Consider the following 21,964-nt stretch of genomic DNA (forward strand, 5'->3'; position numbering starts at 1 on the left):
AGTGAGACAGTAGAGCTTAGACTATGAACTGGGCTTGATTTCATAGCCTATAGTCCCAGTACTAGGAGGACTGAAGCAGAAGAAACATGAGTCCAATATCAGTCTGGTATATATAGGAATATTCTGTGTCAAAACAAAACAAAGAAATGACAACAGCACAAAAAACAAGCAAACAGGAAAACAAGAACTGTAACAATAAATTATATGATACATAGATGATAAATAATACATACATAAATATAGACAGATGATACACACACATATATATACATATATATATATATATATATATATATATATATATATATGAAATAGATCATCATAGGGAAAAATTGAATTTCTCTGTGACACAGTCTACTTAAACAATTATTTACTTCACTCACACCTTATTTGTCTGTGGATGTCTAACTGCCTTCACAGAATATGTTGGAAACTTTTTTTACTCTGTATAGAATACTGTTTGAGAGGATGGACTCTGGCTCACTTAATGTTGGTCTAGATTTTGTTTTGTTCATTTATTTGACCTTGGAGAAGTATGTTTACCTATTTGCAGAATAGACTTGGTGCACTTACATAAAATGGACATTTTAAGAAGTCTTTACTTTTGCAAAGTGGAATAAATGCATCATTTGCTGCATTTGTATGCATCTAGATTAAATGGCTGTTGTGACTATCCAAATGTGGTGAATAATACATAGCTTGAGTACTGGCACTGAGACCCTCAGTAGTTATTAGGGACATTATCTACTACTACAATTTGACTGGCACAATATTAATACTTAAAGGTATTTTGGAAAATGTTGCATATTTAGATAATAAACTGAGATCAGTAACTTTCATAGAAATAGCCATTCACCTAGAGTTGAATGATTTTCCTTTTTTAAAATTAATTTAAAAGCCATTTCAAATCCTCTATGGAAAAAAGGAAATGCATGGAATAACAATAAACACGTTTCCACAAGCAAGATTTCTGGAGATTTACTTTCCCTAGGAAATACTTGGAAAGAATGTGGGCAGAATGCAAACATAGTAACAGGAAATTGCTCTGATTTCCATGAAAAAAAAATCAGATGTCAAAGCCATGTCTTTAGGGGAGTGCTGCTGTCCATGGCCATATTGCTGAGAGTGACCAACTTTGCCATCTGAGTTCCTGTTGATGTCTGTGGTCCAGGGAGCCTCCAAGGATCCATGATTCTGCTTCAGCTGGGGACTGTGTTACTCAAAACAATGTGGAAGCCCATGATAAGCACTTCCTGCTGACTAAAGAGCAAGGAAACCGCCATGGTCGTGATAGAGATAATCACAGTTGAGAAAGAGGCACAGGGAGGGTTTCTGTGACAACACCTACTTCCACCCTCAACTACCTCTAAACAGCCTTAACTAGGAGCCATTTAAAAGAACTCTTAAAAAACATGCTGTAAGGATGCTGAAGTTTAGCTCCCATTGAGGTAGTCGGTGAGTAAGGGAATCAAACGGTCATGTCACCAACAGACAGACTATACTCCAGTGAATACGTAGATAACAGAAATTGGACTTCTTTTTTTTTTTCATTTGAATGTTTGTTTCTTTGTTGGGTAAGAGGTCATGAGGGTGGGTCAGGCAGACATGGAAGGACTGGAGAGCAAGTGTGACTGGGTGTTTTATATCAAATTCTCAAAGAATCAATAAAAATATTTCATTGAAAAAAGGAAAGAAAAAAGGTACATAACACCTGTGACTAATTAAGAATGTAAAAGCTTGTCTTTTCATATACCAAACCATGCTTGTGAGCATGCTGTATGGAATTAAGAAAGAAACACACACACACACACACACACACATCTTTTATGGTTATCAAAATCTTGAAATGCCTATAATCAGGTAGACATGCAAAGTCTAGTCTGGAGACAACGTCTCTGGTAATCAACAAGCATAGAAAATTGGTTCTTGGATCAGATAACTTCATTCAGAGAGGTATGTTGCTGCAGAAAAAGGGGGTCAAAGCTGGGATAGCTTGTTTTTAAACAGAGATTTTTGTGAGTAATTGCTGTGTGTGTGTGTGTGTGTGTGTGTGTGTGTGTGTGTGTGTGAGAGAGAGAGAGAGAGAGAGAGAGAGAGAGAGAGAGAGAGAGAATATTACCAGAATCAATACTTTCAAGGTTAAGGTTATTGACAGTGGAGAACACTCCAGGATGGTCCTGGCTCCTGCATGGTGGATTGCATGTTACTATAAATAGAAATACAATAAAAGGAAATGGACACCTCCCTCCTGTTTCCACAGCCTCCATAATTGCCACCATCCTCTATCCTAGGAACAAAAATAATTTCCCGTTGTCTTTAACCATCTCTGCTACAGAGTATATATTCTATACATACGCTCCCCACCCCCATACATACACATAGTCTAAACCAGCCACTTCAGACTGTTAACATGTGCACATTAGTTGATATGCAACTAGGCATGGCTTCAGTACTTTATGCTCAGTAAACAAAACCTGCCATTTAGTTTCCTTCTGCAGCTGAGATTGAAGCATGCCTTGGAACTGGCATAATTTTTTTCTCCTTTGCATGATGAGTACATTCAAAATCCAGAAAGAGCTAAGGGTAAAAGAATAACTCCACAAAAGGACTTGCACATGTCAGTAGTGAGCTCCCACACTCTCATTCTCTTTGTTTCTTAAATAGCTACTTATTTATATTAATATAGTCAAGTGACTTGAACTTCCCATATTACATTTCTTTGTATCACACAGTGAGTGTACAAATAGAAATAGCATCATTCTTGAAAAGAGATAATATCAAATGGGTGGTGTGTCTGGGTGCCACTTCTCCTGATAAACCCCTTCAAAAATTCTTATTTGTATTAGTAATAAATTCTTCAAAGTCATATTTAATCAGTCCTTCTTATGTTCACTTTTCGATAAAGAAGAAAAGACAGTGAAGATGTGGCAAACTGACATTTTCATAACTAGTTGAACTTCTGCTTGCTGCCCCTGGCTGTCTTTGACATGAAGCTGTTAGATTTTCTCTTGCTAAACTACCAGTCTTGAAGAAAATCCCAACTCATCTAACAGCCAAGCCTCACCACCTTTATGATGCACAAACTGTCTGGAACATATCAAGAAAGTTTTATGAGGATCACAGCTGATTGCTGAGCTCCAAAAGCTGCTGGCACAACCAGGAGTGTTAGATCAGTTTGCATCACCAGCAATAATGAGGGCTAGGTGACCCTATAACCATACATACCCACCTAAGATCAGAGAGAGTACATCTACGTTGGTGGCATAGCTATGACGATGGAACAAACTATGACGGGTGCTAAAGAAACAAGGATGTGATTGGTTGAAAACAAATAGGTTTTGATCGGTGCAGATATTGCAGTCTACGTAAACAGGTACCAGAGGTTCACTAGGTAAATCAAAGGACAAGGTGCTTTCCGTGCTGTGTCCTTTGTGGGGCAGCTTGAGCTTAATTAAAGACTTCTCATGAGTTGTCTATTTTTGGTAGTACACACTGAGGTTGTGATTGACTTGACAAGGAACTAGCAGAGGCAACAGATTGCCATGGCAGAGGCAGGGGAGTACAGTGGCAGCCCACAGCTGGGCAGTCATCCATAATCCAAGCTGTGCAAGCCTCAAAGCTCATAAGAAAGGTACAGAAGAAAGAAGGCGAGGGAAGTAGTCAGAGATTGAGCATGCAGAGGGCTGAAGTTGCAGGTCTTGACCACGGGACAAGTTCCAGAAAGCAATCATGTCTTTAACAGAAATGGCTCATACCCTCCCAGGTCAACAGCTACAGGAATGACTGTTGACAAAGGATGGAGAAGTCATGATACCTAGGCCCATTCAAACACAAGACGTGTAACTTCTAAGACTATGGAGGACCTGATAACTGAGGATTGCTGGAGAACGTTGACCCTAGAGGGTGCTTCAAATTGCTGCTTCCACTTGCCAATGATGGCTGCTCACTGCTGCTAAATCCCACTCACCCCAAAAGGAAAAACAGTTTCTGCAAAAGACCAGTACCTATCTGGGAACAAAACAACAAAGAAACAAACAAAGCAAAGCAAGCCAAAGCAAACCAAAACAAACAACAAAGCTTAGGTGGAGAGTGATGTCATATCTGACTGCAGTGTTTAGACTATCAGATCGGAGATGAAGCTTAGTCAGTACCATGGAACATTTAGGTGTTCAAGGAACTTGTCATTTGAATGCATATTTCTACACCAAGTACATCATGTCTTGAATTAGGTTAAACTGAAGCTGAGCTGTATTCACTTTTGTTTCTAAACATTATATCCTGAGTTCTGATCCATTTCTGTCTGTGTTGGTGCCACATATGAACACCTGGCCTCTGAACTACCCAGGGATCATCAAAGGTGAGTGGGGAAAATAAGCAGTGATGTTAATTGAATCTATGAAAATCACATGAGATCTGCTAGACAAGGAGTGTTTTGTGTCTCCAGCCCATTGCTTTTGCTTCATTCTATAGGCAGGGTATTTCCTTGAATTTTATTCTAAAATTTATCATTGAGAGACCAAAAACCCAACCAATCAACCAACAAACAAAACAAACAATCCAACAACAAGAACGGTCACAGGATAGTTGACCTCCTAAAGTGTGCGTCCTATATTTTCTAGAATTTTTGTTTTTTTTTTTTTTTTAGTAACATGTTTTTTAATTTCTCTCTTTTCCCAGATTCAAATTTAAAATTTGAATTTTGAAGTATGTGTGATATATACAAGTAGGAAAAAAGGTCAGAGCCTCGAGAAATCACGCACCTGTCCATTTGTGACGATATCTGTAATTTTAAATATTGCTTTCAATTAATCAGTAGTGTTTTTCTCTAGGAATTATAGTATTCAGTGATCATGCCATGCTGATTAATTATGTACGTAGACATTACACAGGTTTTGTTAGTCCAATTTGATAAGAACATATGTTCTCTGAAAAAGAAATTATCGACTTAATAGTTCAACATTATATGACTTGGTGCTAGATCTATGATGACCAAGAAATTTGTAAGCCCAAAGAAAGCCATAAAGGCAACAACTGTGTTGTTTCTAAGATGGTAAGATCTTTCAAAAGCTCCAAGTCACATGCACTTTACTTTTATCACATAAACCCTGGTAAGTTTTATTCTGGTTTTGGCCAGTGCACTCATTCTCTTAGATATCCTCCCTCACTTTTTTTTAAATGTTCAAAATTGAGTTCACTTCACTGAACGTTTCCCCAAGTACCATGTGTGTTTGTCTCACTTTCCTGTCTGCTAAAGACACAGCCTCTGCCTCAATTTAATTATTAAAACCAGACTTATTAGTTCTAAGATCTGTAGTTTTTAATGCAATTTGACTACAGCCTAGGTAAATGTATTACACAGGAATCCTTAATTAAATGTACATATTCACATACATACAAACATACACAGAGATACACACACACACACATGTATATATGTATATATGTATACTTATACCCTACTCCATCCAAAATTTTAGCTGCAAACAACACAGGAGACAGTCACTCTAATGAAACCTATCCTTTAGAAAAAGGAAAGAGAGGAGTTGTGGAGCAGTGACTATGACAACAGACAAAAGAACTTGTAAGATGCTAGCAAAGTTCAGTACCCTGATAAAACAGAGGTTTTCTCATAATTGAGAACAGCAGGAGTTTGAACTTGCTCTTGACCAGAGTCCTGTCCTGGAGCACATCACTATGACACCTCACGAAGAGGTCTATGGCAACTGGTCATCTAGCATAGAGTCTCGATTCTCCAAACTAATGGGGTATCTAGATAAACCCCAAGTGTTTAGCTAATGAGCTTCCCTTATTGGTGATTCCTTCCTGCAAAAGGTACTTAATCTCTAGTCCACCCTGAGTATGTCATATGCATCTTCATCTACCATGAATAAAGCAATTTGGAAAAGTAAGGCCTATCGCCATTAAAGATAGCATGTGGGCAGAGGTCTTTCTCCTACAGAGCCTATCTAGGTCTCCTGTAGAATGTTGTCTACCAGCCCCTTCGCCTCTAGGCACACATTCAGAGTTAAACCAGATTTCTGCATTGCAGGTGCTCAGCTCTGTTTCCAATTCCTCAAGGTCCCCAGCCATCTAGGTGCTCAGGAGTTTGAGAACCACAGCCTCCTACACCCCAGCAGTAAAGAGGAAGAAATACAGCCTGGCACCCTTGCATTTTACCTTCCTGAGCAAGGCCTATGGGCAGTGTTCTGACACCCCAGAGGCTAGGCAAGAAATACAGACACCCCCCCCACCACCACCACCAACATACACAATACACTTGGGATAATAATTCTTCACTACATACCAAGAACCATATACTATCTAATAAAACCCCAACTACAAGACATGAGGAAACTTTTGAGCTATTATTGGCCAGGGAATTTGAGGAGATCCACAAAATAGAGTAGGTTTTTCATTTGGTTGCCTCGAAGAAATTGAAGGCAACCATTGGTGATGACACAATGCACTTTGGCCATGGTACTCTGAGTAATAGAACTGGATCTAACCTGAAATCATTCTCCCTGAGTACTACCTTTCATCATTTTAAAAGTTGATATGCAAGCTGCCAAGGGGTAGAAAGCTATGAATAGTTCTATTCAGCTCCGCTGTCTATGAAAGAAAAAGGTTTCCAACATGGTAAAATATTTTATAAAGTACAATAGTGACACTTACGTCTTGTTGGTAACCAACAGTTGTCTAATTGGATTTAATACTATTCAACAGAATGGAAATCATGTGAGGTTCTGTAAACCTAGCCTATGGACAGTCAGCTCAATAGATTTTGGAAGAGAACTTACTAGTATTACAACTTACTAAAACAGTGCAATTACTAAGTCCTTATACATACAGATAAGTGCATCTCTCAACCTTTATCAAAGAACATCTCTTGAAGAAGACAGAAAACATAACAAAAAATTCAGAGATCATGAGGATCTTCATTTGACACATCCTCAATACAGCAATCTCAAGGAACACTAAAGAATAGGAGGCAGAAATAGAGTAAGGATCAGATGACCAGGAATTCCACTGTGAGATTTTAGTTTTTAGATATGACAGGGGAGCTATGCTTATGAATTCTCAACAATATGGCTTCATAAACAAGTCCTGAACAAAGACAGCAACAATTAACACGCCAACTAAATGGGAAAAATATTAGAGGCCCCTAGCCCCAGATGAAGAGCTACAACACTTGATGACTGTTGAGAGAAGGAAAACATGCTGTCTAATATGAGACCTGTAGTTGGTTACTGAGTACCAACTGTTGAGTCCCTAAGTCAAATACATACAAAAAGGTACCTTTAAATGGACTGATTAGGATACATATGCATATACATGTATATATATATATATATATATATATATATATATATATATATATATGTGTGTGTGTGTGTGTGTGTGTATACACATATATACATATGTATCCTAATATATATATGTATATATACACACACACATATATATATATACATACATATACATATATACACACATATATATGATCAGATAAAATAGTAATAATCATAATAATACACATTGTAAAAAAAGAGCCCATGATTCTGAAAAAGAATGAATTGTATAATAGGAAAGTTGAAAGGAGAAGAGTGTAATGAGATAATTTTAATTTCATCTTAATAAAAGAATTATAAAAATATTTTTAAAGAAATAATTTTTTCCTTTATATTTTTCTTTTTTGTACCTAGACTTATGCATGTATGGACACTTTTTCTACTGGCTTTTTCAAAAAGATCAGATTTCTATTTAAGACATGTCTTGTTAAGTTTATCAGAATGTTCTTGGACTCATTCTGCACCCAAGGTGACATTCATTTGCGATCCTCCTGCCTCAGACTCCTAATTATAGTGCTAGACAAGAAACGCTTTATTTTTGTTTGAGATTTTTTTGAGATTTTATTTATTTTTATTTTAGTGTATATGTGGTTTACCTGGACATACATCTGTGACCTGTATTCTTGCAGTGTCTCTGGACATCTGAATAGTAACTGGCTCATCTGGAGCTGAAGTAACAGATGGTAGTTAGGTACCATGTACATCCTGGGAACACAGTTCATGTCCTCTGGAATACAACCCAATGCTTTTAACAGATGAGCAACACTTGAAGCCAGGAAACTACTTTTGTTTGACAGTGCATACATAAAGTATAAGGAAGCATCACTACTCCTAGTGACTTTTCACTATTGTCTCATTCCCCAAAATGCTTGTAAAGTCATTGATCATAAAAATACTTCCATTTTGATGGGCTCGGAGCAGAGATAGGCCTATGGACAAAATTAGTTTTTGAAAGAACTGAATAAAATTCAGTGTTGTAAAGAAAAAAAGGATTTGAGGTAGAATGGGAATTAAAGATAATATTTTTGCTGGGAAGCCAAACTTCTGTGAGGAAACAACAGAAGACTGGAATTATTCAATAAGACTGAGCAGTGTAAAGTCTCTTCTGTCTATTAATATTTTGTCTTTTCTAATAGGAGTCTGAGTCCTAGCTAGTATCAACTCTACTTAATTCTCTCCGGTCTATTTATTCACTGATGGCACATGTAACTTTTCACCTAAGAACCAAGCATAGAATTTACCACCACCTGGAAAGCAGATGTGTCCAACTAATAGAGTCTCCCTTCTGATCTCAATGGCCCTTCCCTTATGAAGGGCACTTATCACAGCTGATACACACTTTGAAGGTGAAAGAAAGCCCCTTATGGTGAGGGGAATGAGAATGATAATGGGAAAGTAATCTCACCATAAAATTACTGCTACAATTAAGAGATTAATGACACTTAGATGCGTTTGGGATAGTGGAGAAATTCAGTAGGAGGTGAGAGTAAGACCTCTCAAAATTGTATCTGTCCCTAACATCAATAAACTCATTGTCCAGTTTTTTTTTACAATTAAAACATTTCATTGTGTTAGAATTATAAATACACAGTTATAAATTACATTATTATGTGTTTATGGATACAGTCTAGATGTTTTCCTTTTTTGAAATAGGGATTAAACCAAAGCATCATAGATGCAAAGTAAATATTTGAAAAATGAACAATTTTCAAATATTTTCATATTTTTATTTTGAAACAATATTGTATTAAGGTTTCCTGGTGGTCTTAAAATTTCCAGGCCCCTACCTCAATATTGTGGGTAGCTGTGATGATAGTACTGTGCCACAAGAAACAGATGCTCACCTTTGAACAACAAAATTTTGAATCAAGTGATACAGTCACATGTGGAGGTCTTTCCTTCTTTCTTTCTTTTTTCTTTCCTTCTTTCTTTCTTTTTAATTAGTAACAATTAGAAAAATCTTTGTACAATATTATAGAAATAATAATAATTTAAAAAGTTATAACATGAATACATAAATTATATACAAATAGCAGTCAGTTTTGTTATTACTATCATTAAATAATTATAATATCAAAAACTTCCAAAATATGCACTAAACATTGCAAATTATGCACAGTGTCATTCGGACAAAGAGAAATATATTTTGCATAAATATATAATATTATACACTCTATAGACAGAATCAAACACCTGATATCTCAGCACTCAAGAGGCTGATGAAGAAAAATCTTGACTTTGAGGTTATCCTGGTATCCACAGAGGAAAGCCTGTATTTTTTTTTAAATCCCCAACCCAAACAACAACAACAATAAATTAATTTAAAAACTCTTCAGGAATCTATTGCAGTGTCTGCCATATTATTGTTGTGGTTCTTATATTGTGTTGAGCTAAATTGTTGTTCAGTATTCATTTGTAATATTATGCATCATGAGTCTCATACCTCTAAGGAATTATAGACAATACAACATAGAGCCCTATGTTTGTCCATTTATTTTTTACTGTATCTGATACACATACAAATTGAAGAATATATATCAGTCAACTATTTATATAATGGATATGGCTTCAAGTCAAAACTATGTTCTTAGTAGTTAAGATTTTGGAGAATGAGTAGTTCCTTCAGAACTTTGAGTGCTTCCTCTCTTTGGAGCTCAGGGGCACAAATACCTTCTTCAATTTTCCTGTTTCTACTGCCTGGGTATCCACATATCCTGATTCACAATTGGTTAGCAGCTTTTCACACTTTATATTTTCATACTCACAATTGTTTTCCTGATGTAACCTTTCATTGCACACACACACACACACACACACACACACACACACACACACACACACACAACAGAAAGGAGATAATGTAAAGTCTACACAGATGACCCAGGATAGTGTTTTAATTTTAAAGTCAGTTGATTCACAACCATTAACATAACTACTGTTTCAGGAAAGTCAGCACATAATCAGTCACAGAAAAATGGCTCATTATTATCATTACTATACTGATTGATACAGAGTATTTCTTTGTATCTTCCTTTTTCCATGGTCCTTTCAAACACATGAAATATGTAATGTTTATTAGATGCCAGATGTTTTACTGTATATGTGACTTATAATTACATTGTTATAGAAAATACCTTATTATATAAATAAGTTTAGCACATAATTTTTCTCCTTTCATAGATAATCTGTGGTCTTTCATACTAAATTGTCATGCAAAATGATGATTCCTGTTTAATATCTTTAATTTACAGAAATACTCAAATTTGTTGAACCATGGTGTCATAATTCATTATCTAACAGAACAGAAAATAATTGATATCCAACCTTTTTGGGTTCTAATATTTGAACAAAAATTTTAAAAATGCAAACTTTTTCAGGCATCCCCCAGTAATAACAAAGAAGTGAAATTATCAGAAGACATTTACATGAAGACCTATTTCTGATGAGTGAACAACCAAATTATAAAGATGGTAAAGAACTTTTGTCTGTTTATTCCTGGCAGGAAATTGTCAACTAAGATAGTAGCCCAATCATGTATTCATTTAACATTTATTAAGCCTTAATTATGTACCAAATTCCACAACAGGTATGTAAGCACATATTATGGGTCAAAGCTTTCCTCTTCCTGTTATTTCTATGGCTTATGACTGGCAAAACAAATATTTTTCAAATGAAAGAATAAACACACATTAACTTGCAACTAAGATGCAGGCTTTGGTAAGCTAGATAATACAGTACAGAATAGAGAGCAACTTCGACCAGTTGATAGTAGTTTTATAAAGATGGCTTCAGTGAAGTGAAACTGGAGAGTGTGTGTCTTAATGAGCTACTATTGATGTGATTAAATATCATAACCAAAGCAATTTGGAGAGAAAAAGGTTTATTTGGCTTACAGCTCCAAATTAGTGTTCATTATAGATGGAAGGTATTATAGAAACTCAAGCAATACAGGAATCTATAGGCAGAAGCTGAAGCAGAAGCCAGGAAAGAGGGCCGATCACTGGCTTGCTTTCTCTGGCTTGTTCAGCTTGTCTTTACAGAACCAATGAACAATGTGTCAGGTATGTTCCCACCCACAATGAACTGGGTCCTCCTATATAAATCACTATTTAGGAAAATATCCTAGAATCTTGCCTGTAACTTGATCTTAATGGAGGAAGTTTCTCAGTTGAGGTTTCCAACTCTCACATGACAATAGCTTATATCAAGTTGACATAAAACTAGCCAGTATACCTAGCTATGAGCAAACTGAGATATGAGGAGACAGTTCTGTATACATACAAAAGAAGTATGGGTATGAGATGTGAAGAGGCACAAATGTAATAAATACCAGGTAAGATATCCTAAAATGTAAATACAGTGTTATGTGCAGGCTACAGAACACATCCCTCTCAAGGGATCAAAGTTTAGAGATGAGCAGGAAGATTTGTATTCAGCACATTCAGCTCCTGTGCAAGGTGATTTTACTCCTAAGAGGTGTTTGGGAGGAAATACTCTTGTTCTCCATGATAGCTGAGCCCCAGCCTTTCACTGGAAACCATCTGGTATACCAGATTCAGGGCAAGGTCTTGCATTTCAGATCACTTTATTAAGTTAGATCATGAAAACATGTGCTTCATCCCATGATGCTGAGCTCCGTGTTTGACATCGTTGTTCCTCAGGGAGAACAGGCCTCCAGGGGCATCGGAAGAGGCCATATTAATCACTTAGGTAATTTACAGCTGTTGAAACATAATGGAACCCCAGAGCCTTACAGAGATAGCTTTCACCACATTTAAAGAGGAAAATGATGGTAATTAAAAATGGCATTTCTAATTAGTAAGAGGTTAATTAGTGGGAGGCTCAGAGGACTGAGGAGCTGAGGTCTCCCATTTCTCAATCCACTGCTCCCTTGAAATTAGCTGGAGGAATGACTCAGGTTTCTTGCCTGCAGGATAGTTCTGGACATTGACACAAGCTTCTTCAGTATATTGGAGAGCAACATAAAAGTTGAAACACAAATGGAGTCTTAGGGTCTGCCTCATTGTCTGCAATAGAAAAAAGTAGAAGAATGTTACTGTTTTAGCACATTCAAGTGTCAGCTCAAATTAATAATAATAGGTTTCTGGGAATCCAAAATTGCTGATGCATTGTCTTCCATTTTCTAATATTTTTTTCTCAGAATACATTTAATCATGTTTTGTAGATAATCAAAGTGGTTGTGATTATTTTGTATAACAATGTGAAAGTGACATCAGATTATGAAGGGAAATGAGAGGCCAGTGAGAAAAGAAAAAAATACAGAAAGTTATGAAGAGAAAACACAAAAATTGAAACAGAAACATTTTTTCATCAAGCAAAATTAACAGAAAATGAGACTGTAAATAAAAATGTAAGCCTATTCCAAAATGAAGCACTTTGCTTTAAATATTATTAATCATCTGCATTTATGGTTTGTCTTTTTTTAAATGACTCAAGAATTTGTAATTTTCGAGCCCAAAGAACTCAGAACAGAGTATTTTTTTTGTTGTTGTTGTTCATGTATTTGCTTCTTGCTTTGTTTCATTTTTTAAAAATGTTATTCTTTCCTTTCTTCCCCGTGGTTATAACATAGAATCCCATGTGACAGGGAGATTGTGTAGTGAGGTAATCAGGTTTACATCTAATGGTGAACCAAAATAATTATGTTTATATTTGCTCATATAATGATCGTCTCTGTGATATCTAATTAGGTAAATGTGCAGATAAATGTTTTAAGCAAGAAATACAAAGTCAAATTTAGTAGAAAGAAAATCTGACATAGAATTCAATTTGTCACCTGTTTTATATCCACCACCATAGGTAACAATTTTTTCAACAATCACCTCCAGGAATAACAAAGTATTTTTTGAATAAATGTCCAGAGACTTAAGTATTTAGTACTTCATTGAAGGTCAGAATGCAAGTGCACTATTAGGTAAAGCCAGAACTACAACACAAAATGTGCATGCTCTTGAACAATACACCATCCCTAAAGAATCAATGCCCTAGCACCTTCATGTGCATTTAATAAAGATAATCAAATAGGGATAGAGTTAAAAAATTCAAATTTATGCTCTCTATCTTAGTTGTTATCGAGGGCACTATTTTCTCTTTTCACTCAGATGTGAAGGTCTTCCTTGGGCTCCTTGCCTGTAAATAAAAAGAATGTAGCCTCCCCCCTGTAAATACCACTTTAGAATGTGTTCTAAAAGAAGAGAAGCAGCCTAAATAATCTGTTTTCACATATTTCTTTCAGAGACATCCATGAAGGATACTGCATTCATCATGTTGACCCAAACAATGTTAATAAAACATACTTATTTGTAAGTCAGAATGGTAAAGAGTTCAAAGACAGTGATATTATATTTATACCAGTCATAATTTACATTATACATATCTCCTTTCTTAGAACATTTTTAAAATTTGTGACTAATTCATACCCAACCCTGTTGGCAAGAAATAAAGAGAAAAATGTCTATTGGGTAGAAAGCTAAAATGACACACTACAGAGTCATATTCTGCTTGGCCCTACATTTTGCAAGGTTACTTTGGCACTGAACTTAATATGTCTAAATTACTTCTTATCTATTACTCTGTAAGATGCAAGCGTTTATTCAACAATTAATGTGATTCTAATTTGCATGCTAATATGGTGTCCTGTTGTTCAAGAAGAGTTAGCTGCAGTAACATAAAGTATTCTACTATAACTTTATATCATATGATATAAGATGATGCCATGTGTTACAATAATGATTATTATAAAACTTATTAAACCACTTAATCATGTAGACATATATATGGGAGGATGAAAAGCTGATATATATTTTTCACCTTGTCCTCAGTGGTCCAATAAAGATCTCTATTTCTTATATAACCTGCTCTCGTATAATTGAACTAAAGCTTGAAATAAAACTGAAATATTTACTACATCTTAATAGACTCTTAAATTTCCTTAGCTTCAACAGAAGAGCAATTCTGTCTACCACCCTAAATTAGCAAATTCTCAATATCTTAAAGAAAGAGATGTAGACTCATGATGAGGAGCTCTGACTGCAAGCCTGGGGATGCCACAAATGCTGTCATTGAGGTACTCTATTCAATTTCTCTGGACCTTAGTCTCTTAACTATAAATTGGAGATTCTAATAATAACTCTACTCTTTCTTATTAAATTATTTTATTTACATTCTAAATGTTGTCCCCATTGCCAGTCCCCCAACCTGAGTTCTTTACCCCATTCCTCCTTCCCATTGCTTCTGAGAGGGTGCCCCCAGGCATCCGCCTTTCCTAGGGCATCAAGTTTCTACAGGATTAGTCACATCTTCTCTCACTGAGGCCCTACAAGGCAGTCCTCTGCTACATATGTGCTTGGACACCACAGACCAGCCCATGTATGCACTTTGGTTGGTGGCTTGGAGTCTGGGAGCTCTGAAGGGTCCTGGTTAGGGGATACTGTTGTTTTTCCTATGATGCTAAAATCCTCTTCAGTTCCTTTAATCATTGCCTTAGCTCTTCCATAGAGGTCCCCAACCTCAGTCCAATGGTTGGCTGGAGTTATCTGTATCTGGCTCAGTCAGCTGCTGGTAGAGGGTCAATTATTTTGTGGCAATGAAGAGCAGCAAACATATGATATTCATAGCAAAATGTCTTCTAAAATGCAGACTTCCACCAAGTAGCTAGACTCTTCAGAAACTAGAACAGTAATTACAAGGGGGTAGTGATCCACAATGATGGATATGATCAAAGTCTTTGAGAGCAGATAGCTCTATTTCCCATAACCCCTTCTATTAGCTTAGGGGTCAGCATCTGTTTATTCAACTTTTCACACTGTGTTTTAACACTTGTAGAATGAGTGAATTGACAACAGTTAATTTATAAATTTATTGCAAGCACTAAAATAAATCATTGTATGTAATTTTGTAATCAACACAATAACCAGCACAAAAATATCATCCAAATATTTATTAGGTGCTATTGATATTTACAAGGAAAATATGGATATACCACAGAACATATATTAAAGAATATTTTGATAACCTTCTCTCTTCTGGAAAAGTCAAGGAATCTTTTGAAACCAACTGAGAGTTTTGAGATGTATACTTTGCAAACGGATATCTCTAGGAAAAGAGAGGACAGTAACAGGAAATGAGAAGCTAAGACAATAAATTTCTAGTAGTAGAATAAGGAAGTGAAATCTCCTGAGAGCTCTCTTCAATGCTAAGCTGGTCTTGTGATCCCTGGGTTTACTGTAACTAGGTCTGCCTCTCACTGACATTGAGGTATTTGGGAAAGTGCAACATTGGTACCGGAATAGAGTATCTACCTGATATTAGCACCAAGTTTCCAGTTAGGGTTCAGCCTTAGAGCTTCCATGTGTTCTCTAAGGGAAGAATAGAGAATCCCAAAATAACTCATCTTACATAGGCATGATATCCAGACACTACTTAAATGAATAGGTTTTACCACACACACTGCAGCGATTAAAGAGAGAGTGAAATGTTTTCAAAGTAAAATATTTACAAAACAAATTATGAAAATTCAGGTAAGATCAATTATGCTGTAGAGGTAAGAATGTGGTGGTCAATTCTCTGTCTCTCATTTGTTGACTAAAAGCAATCTGATATCTAGAACTGGGTAATAATAAAGCAAAAGAAAACCAAGAAACACCAACTATACTACTATCTCTCTCTCACTTTCTCTCTTGCTCTGTGTGTGTGTGTGTGTGTGTGTGTGTGTGTGTGTGTGTGTGTCTGTCTGTCTGTCTGTCTGTCTGTCTGTCTGTCTCTTTTCTGGGATACAGTCTCCTTATATGTTGCTGGATTCCTTGTAACTTATTATGTAGATCAGGCTGACTTCAAGCTCACAGGAATCATCTCGCCTCTGCCTCCTACATGGAATTAAAGCCATGCCACCATACCCAGTAAACAATGTCATTTCTGTTGTCTCTCTCAGTGGTAGACTGTGGATTGGATCCTGAACTTGGCAAAGTAGTTTTAGAAATTAAATCAGTACTTCAAATTTAAGTGGTAAAAACTCTTAATTTTCGAAAATTTACCTCTCAAAATTTCACCTTTAAAACAATTATGTCATCAGAGGGTGAGTCAACACAGTAGGCCAATAATGCACATCTGTGGGGGTTCTTTGATCTGCACTGTTGAAATTTCTGAGTTAGTATTTAAGGTCTTTGCTGAGCTACAAAAGCTATAATAGTAGTAAATAGAATAGTAGAATAGAAGGGCAAAAGGTTATGCTTTTATATTCTTTTAGATATTCTGAATTATCCTCCAATTTGAAGTAGACAGTAGAACTATTTACTTGATTTATCTTTTACAAATCGTAGTGGCACATTTACACTTTTACAGAAGAGATTCTACTTTGCCCTTGGGTGCCAACACAATGTGTCCTTTAGATCCATAAATTTGATGAACTGGCTGAATAGAAAATTCCTTCTTTATAGAATAATGACTTCTATATTAAACACTTAAACCTCCAGGCAAGTCACATGTCTTCATCTTTTTATTAATGTGGAGCTTCTCCACAGCAGAGTGATGTCAAGTCTCAAACATTTATTTCAACAGACCTTCTTGTAAAATAGAAGTTGGATGCCCAATGAAATGAGTATCTCTGCCACTTTCCCTCTGTCCAGAACACTTTGAAACCAGTGAAGTCTCTCTGGTTTGGAATAGTGGGGCAGCTGTGAAAATGAATGAAAGACATCTCCAGATGTAGAAGTCTTCTTTTCATCAAAAACAAGAAAAGGGCCACAGTCTCTCTATGGAAGTGACACTGAGCAAATGGTGCAGAAGTCTTGGGAGTGTACAAGATGGAAAGGAGCAAACATATGGGATGGAAGAATCCATCTGCAAGATAATTCTCTACAGTGAAAAGTATCAGATACTAGTGGGTTTCGACCTCCTTATCAGAAGCTTCCAAAGATGTTATTTGTTAAGTTAATTTTCCTGTCCAGAGCCTCACTGTCCTTAGGTAGTTAATCATTATAAAGAATTCATGAATATCTCTTGATTTTTGGTTTAAAAGCCATTTTAAAATAAAGAAGCACCAGATATGAAAATTTAAATTAAGATAATAGGGAAATTCATGGAAATTTAAAACTCTTCTTTATGCGATTAAAGTTCTTTTGTTTGATTCTAGTGTGTCTTTGTCTCTACAGTTGCCTTTTAAAAAAATGTCCAAAACTTTATTTGTCCAAAACTTGGCCAGGGTTGCCTTGTAATAGGATGACCATGATCTCTGTGTCTTCACTAATCAGTGTGAACATGATCATGCAATTTTTTTTAATTTGGATTCATGTTGTCAAGATTTGTAAAGTAAAATGAAAAGAGAAGACATAATAGCTAGAAGTAGAATAATAGGCAGACAGCAAGGTGACTGGAATATGGTATAAACCCCAATAATAATAAATAATTATTTGGATTTATCAAGAGCGTAGCAGTATGCTCCAATTTGCGGGTATCATAAATGGATGCTAATTTTGATATGGATCAAGAAGAAGCTTAAAGTAAGAAGATAGTTAAGGTTCAGACTTCGAGTACAAAGCTCTGCAGGTTTAGCATTACAATGACTAGAGGGTGCCCATATTCTATGTAGTCAGTGAATAGACAGTAGTGAAACTGCTTAAAAATGGCTAGATATATTTTAATACAGTTATTGATATTAATAAATGTTTCAGAGAATCATAAAGTGAAACCACAACTCTCTATTTTTCATGCAAGAAAAAACTCCTTTTATGGCTTATTAACAGGTAAGTCAGTTTTCTTCTCTTTGAATTCCCTGACTTTACACTGTCTTCATCTCCCTAGACTTTCTCTGTTCAAAGTTGGAATCCACTATCTACTAAAAGCAACTTAGAAAGAAACCTCTACTCTTAATTACTATCAGTGTCATTGCTGCTGTACAGGGTCACAGCTGAGTGATGATCTGGGGAGTCTGATAGATGATTCTTGTCTCTTTACTGGACCCAATCCCTGTACGGAGTATGATGAATTCTCAAGGAAAGGCGGTCATCTACCTCCAGTACTAAGCTGGATCAAAAGTATTTCAAAGTTAGTGGTATGTCAAGGTTAGAGCATTTAGCAACCCTACTTCTTTCCATTTTCCACAAAAATATAAACCATAAGGTCAGAGAAAATGGGTTATTACCTCCTCTTTTCTAGTTGACATTGTCTTTCTAAATTTAGAAATAAGATCAGAACTGGTAATATTTTTCTTTCAAGGAGAAACTTCCTGATTTAGCTTTGATTAAATAAATATTAAGTACATTAAAAAGAATCACACCATTCTACATGTGACATGCTATTTCTTCCCTTATATGAATTCAAAGTCACTATTTTAATATGCTCACAAATACTCATAATACTTAGTTTGCCAGGTATTCTGTGAAATATGAAAACATTGGGATAATGTACACATTAACCGTGAACTATTGCCATCTTCTACTCTTCAGAGTCTCGCTCAGCTAATGTGAATGGACTTTGTGTTCATTTTCTCAGTTAATGTCACTCAGTAGCTAAGTGCACATATTTTCTGGGAATCCCTGAGCCTGAACTTAATTCTCCTAAATTAATTACTAGATAACAAAGATGAAGAAGACCATGTCTGAAATGGCCCAACCTTAAGGTCCACTCCTACCCTACCAAGCCTTTAGTGAAGAGTCATTTAGGAATTTAAGTTGGAAAAGTATGTGGCAGGATCTGTATTTAGGGAAGTTCATCTGGAAATAGAATAGAAGATAATAGCTCAGTAAGGAAGCTCTTTCAGATCTGATACCACAGTGCCCGTGGATAGAGACACTTCTTTCTTCTTCAGAAATATAGAAATTTAAAATAAAAGTAGAAAAACTATTTTGTAAATAGCCTTGTACCATTATAATTCAAATAACAGATGGTGTATGTGACAATCCAAAACCAGTCCAGAACATGAGGAACTGAGAACATCTCAACAGAAACCTGCTCTAGAATTCCATGCTTCAAAGTATATTATCATATATGAGGCTACTTGGTATGGAAGGGGTGAGAGGAACAAATTCGGAATAAGAGAGCATAATCTGGGCACAGTGCAGCATACCAGGTAAGGCCGTTATTTGGGAGAATCTGTGAGTTCCAGGTAGGCCTGATCAACATACTATGGTTTAGGCTGGCCACAGAAACATAATGAGACCCTGTCTCAAAATGAAAGTAATCTAAATTACAAGATAAGTCTGGTTTACAAACCAGGTTTCAGGACACCCAGTGAGACTTTTTGTCTCTGAAAGGAAAAACAGGCAGAAGAGAGTGTTATTATGTTATTCGTTTCCAAGCTGTAGGGAAACAGGCAACTCACTAAGCAGTTTCTAAAAATTTCCCAATTATCTGGAAGAGATTCAAAGATAGTTTAATACTTCACATAATATATGTAAGGTCAACATGTATTAGATATCCTTAAATAAGATGAAACTAATCTAATATTATTACAAACAATGGGTAAATATTTAGATAATTATTGAACATGATGCAAATATCGCAAACGCTTCCTGGATATAGTTGATACTTGCTATAAATTATGTTTATAGACATGTGCCTATGTCTGTCCATGTATACTTAAAATAACCAACTCTCCAATGAATTTTCAGAAACACAGTAGCTGGAATGATAGAACAGTTGCTTAATCATCTGCCTCAGAAATATAGCAACTTGAGATTAGAACCCCAGACCACATACAAATAAGTGTGCAAGGTAACACAAGCCAGACACCAGCGGATTGCTGAAGCTCATTGGCCAGCTACTTTAGCCTATTGGGTTAATTTCAAATTTCAAGAGATACCTATTCAAGAAAAAGGAAGGTGGAAGGCAATGGAAGAGAAATACTCCATCTCTCTAGGACTTCCATAGGCACATGCACACATGGGTAGGGGCATTCATGTTTCTCACAGGCATACACCTACACTAACTAATACATACATGTACCACACACAAATCCACAATGCCACACATTCGAACTCACACTCACCAAAGTTAAATAAGTATTTAAGAAAGAAAAGATGAAAAGCAATTAAGATGTATATGGTTATTTATCTTTAGTGCCCTTAGAGATTATATACAAGAATAATCATGCTCCCTTTAAAAATTATATAACATATTTTTCTTTACATTTTATAAATAGGGACAAGCCCATGTGGTGTGTGTGTGTGTGTGTGTGTGTGTGTGTGTGTGGTGTGTTTAGTATATATCTGATAGGAATATAAGTGACATTCTTCTATCAAATACATTGTGGTATATCTGATAATCTGATGTCACCTACTCATAGCATTTGGAAATATTCATGAACTTGCAAGTTAGTGTAATTTGGGGAGACAGGGGGAGGAAAGCACCGAGGATGGGAAGAGAGGCAGGAGAGGAGGAGGAGAGTCACAAGTAAAAACAGGAAAAATGAGATGATAGACTTGAGATATCATTTTGTTTACCAATGTGACGAGACACATTTCAAATGCTCATGAGAGCCGTCATTCTTATCTGCACCAGTGTAGGAGAAATATTCACCCTTTCCCATGCAGCCAAATTAAATCCATTCTGCAATATTAACTGGCGTTTACAAGTTTCTTGCATTTTTTTTTCCATGGGAAATGAAGGAATACATTCAATGCAGCTACTTTCAGGTAACTCAGAAGTTGTTTCTCTTCCCTTTAGTCTTTTCCTGAAATTTTCTAAGCATCATCCAGGATTTGAACCACATTATTCATTTCTTGTACAATTTTTTTCTAACACAAGTACTAACAATGGCAGTGTGGCAGCCTTTGTGTGTGTGTACAAGCTAATTGAACCTGCACCCTCTTAAAATTCCTTATTTTATATTATATTATTTTATTTTTCTTTATATTTTTTATATATTTTATTACTTTTCAAGACAGAATTTCACTATGCAGTTTTAGGTAATCTTGACCTCACTTTGTAAATCAGACTGTCTTCGGACTCACATACATCAACCTGCCCTCTGCCTCTCAATTGCCAGGAAAAAAGACCTGTCTTTTACCTCTTTTAAGGAAAGTATTGCCATGAAGACTTTAATTCCTAGTTATTTATTAAATTTTTTATCAAAAACAAAATATAATAAAAAGATGTTGTCTCATCTTTCCATTAATTGCCCGTGGAGAGATTCTATCAAAGATCATGATGGTTTTGATTTTTGACACCATTATTCATTCTCTCTCTCTCTCTCTCTTTCTCTCTCTTATTTTCTTCTCTCCTTTATTCTCTTGCTGTCACCCCCTTCTTCTCCCTTTTCCTGCCCCTCTCTTTCCTTCCTTCCTTCCTTCCTTCCTTCCTTCCTTCCTTCCTTCCTTCCTTCCTTCCTTCCTTCCATCCTTTTTAAATTTTAGACAGAGTGCTAGTCTGCAGCCAGATCAGTTTGGAACTCACAATATAACCCAGAGTAGCTTACTTTCTGGTTTGTCTGCATACATGACCTTCAAACTGTCTTTTATTTCACCTCCCCAGTGACACTTACAAAATAAAGATTTAGGTGTTGTCCTGTTTCTTATTGCTAGGGTTATATGTTTGAATCACTATGACTACTTTGATCCCTTCTTGGTTTGTTTGCTTAGTTGGTTTGGTTTAGTTTGGTT

This window comes from Arvicanthis niloticus, chromosome 18, assembly GCF_011762505.2.
Source record: "Arvicanthis niloticus isolate mArvNil1 chromosome 18, mArvNil1.pat.X, whole genome shotgun sequence".
Lineage (NCBI taxonomy): Eukaryota > Metazoa > Chordata > Mammalia > Rodentia > Muridae > Arvicanthis > Arvicanthis niloticus.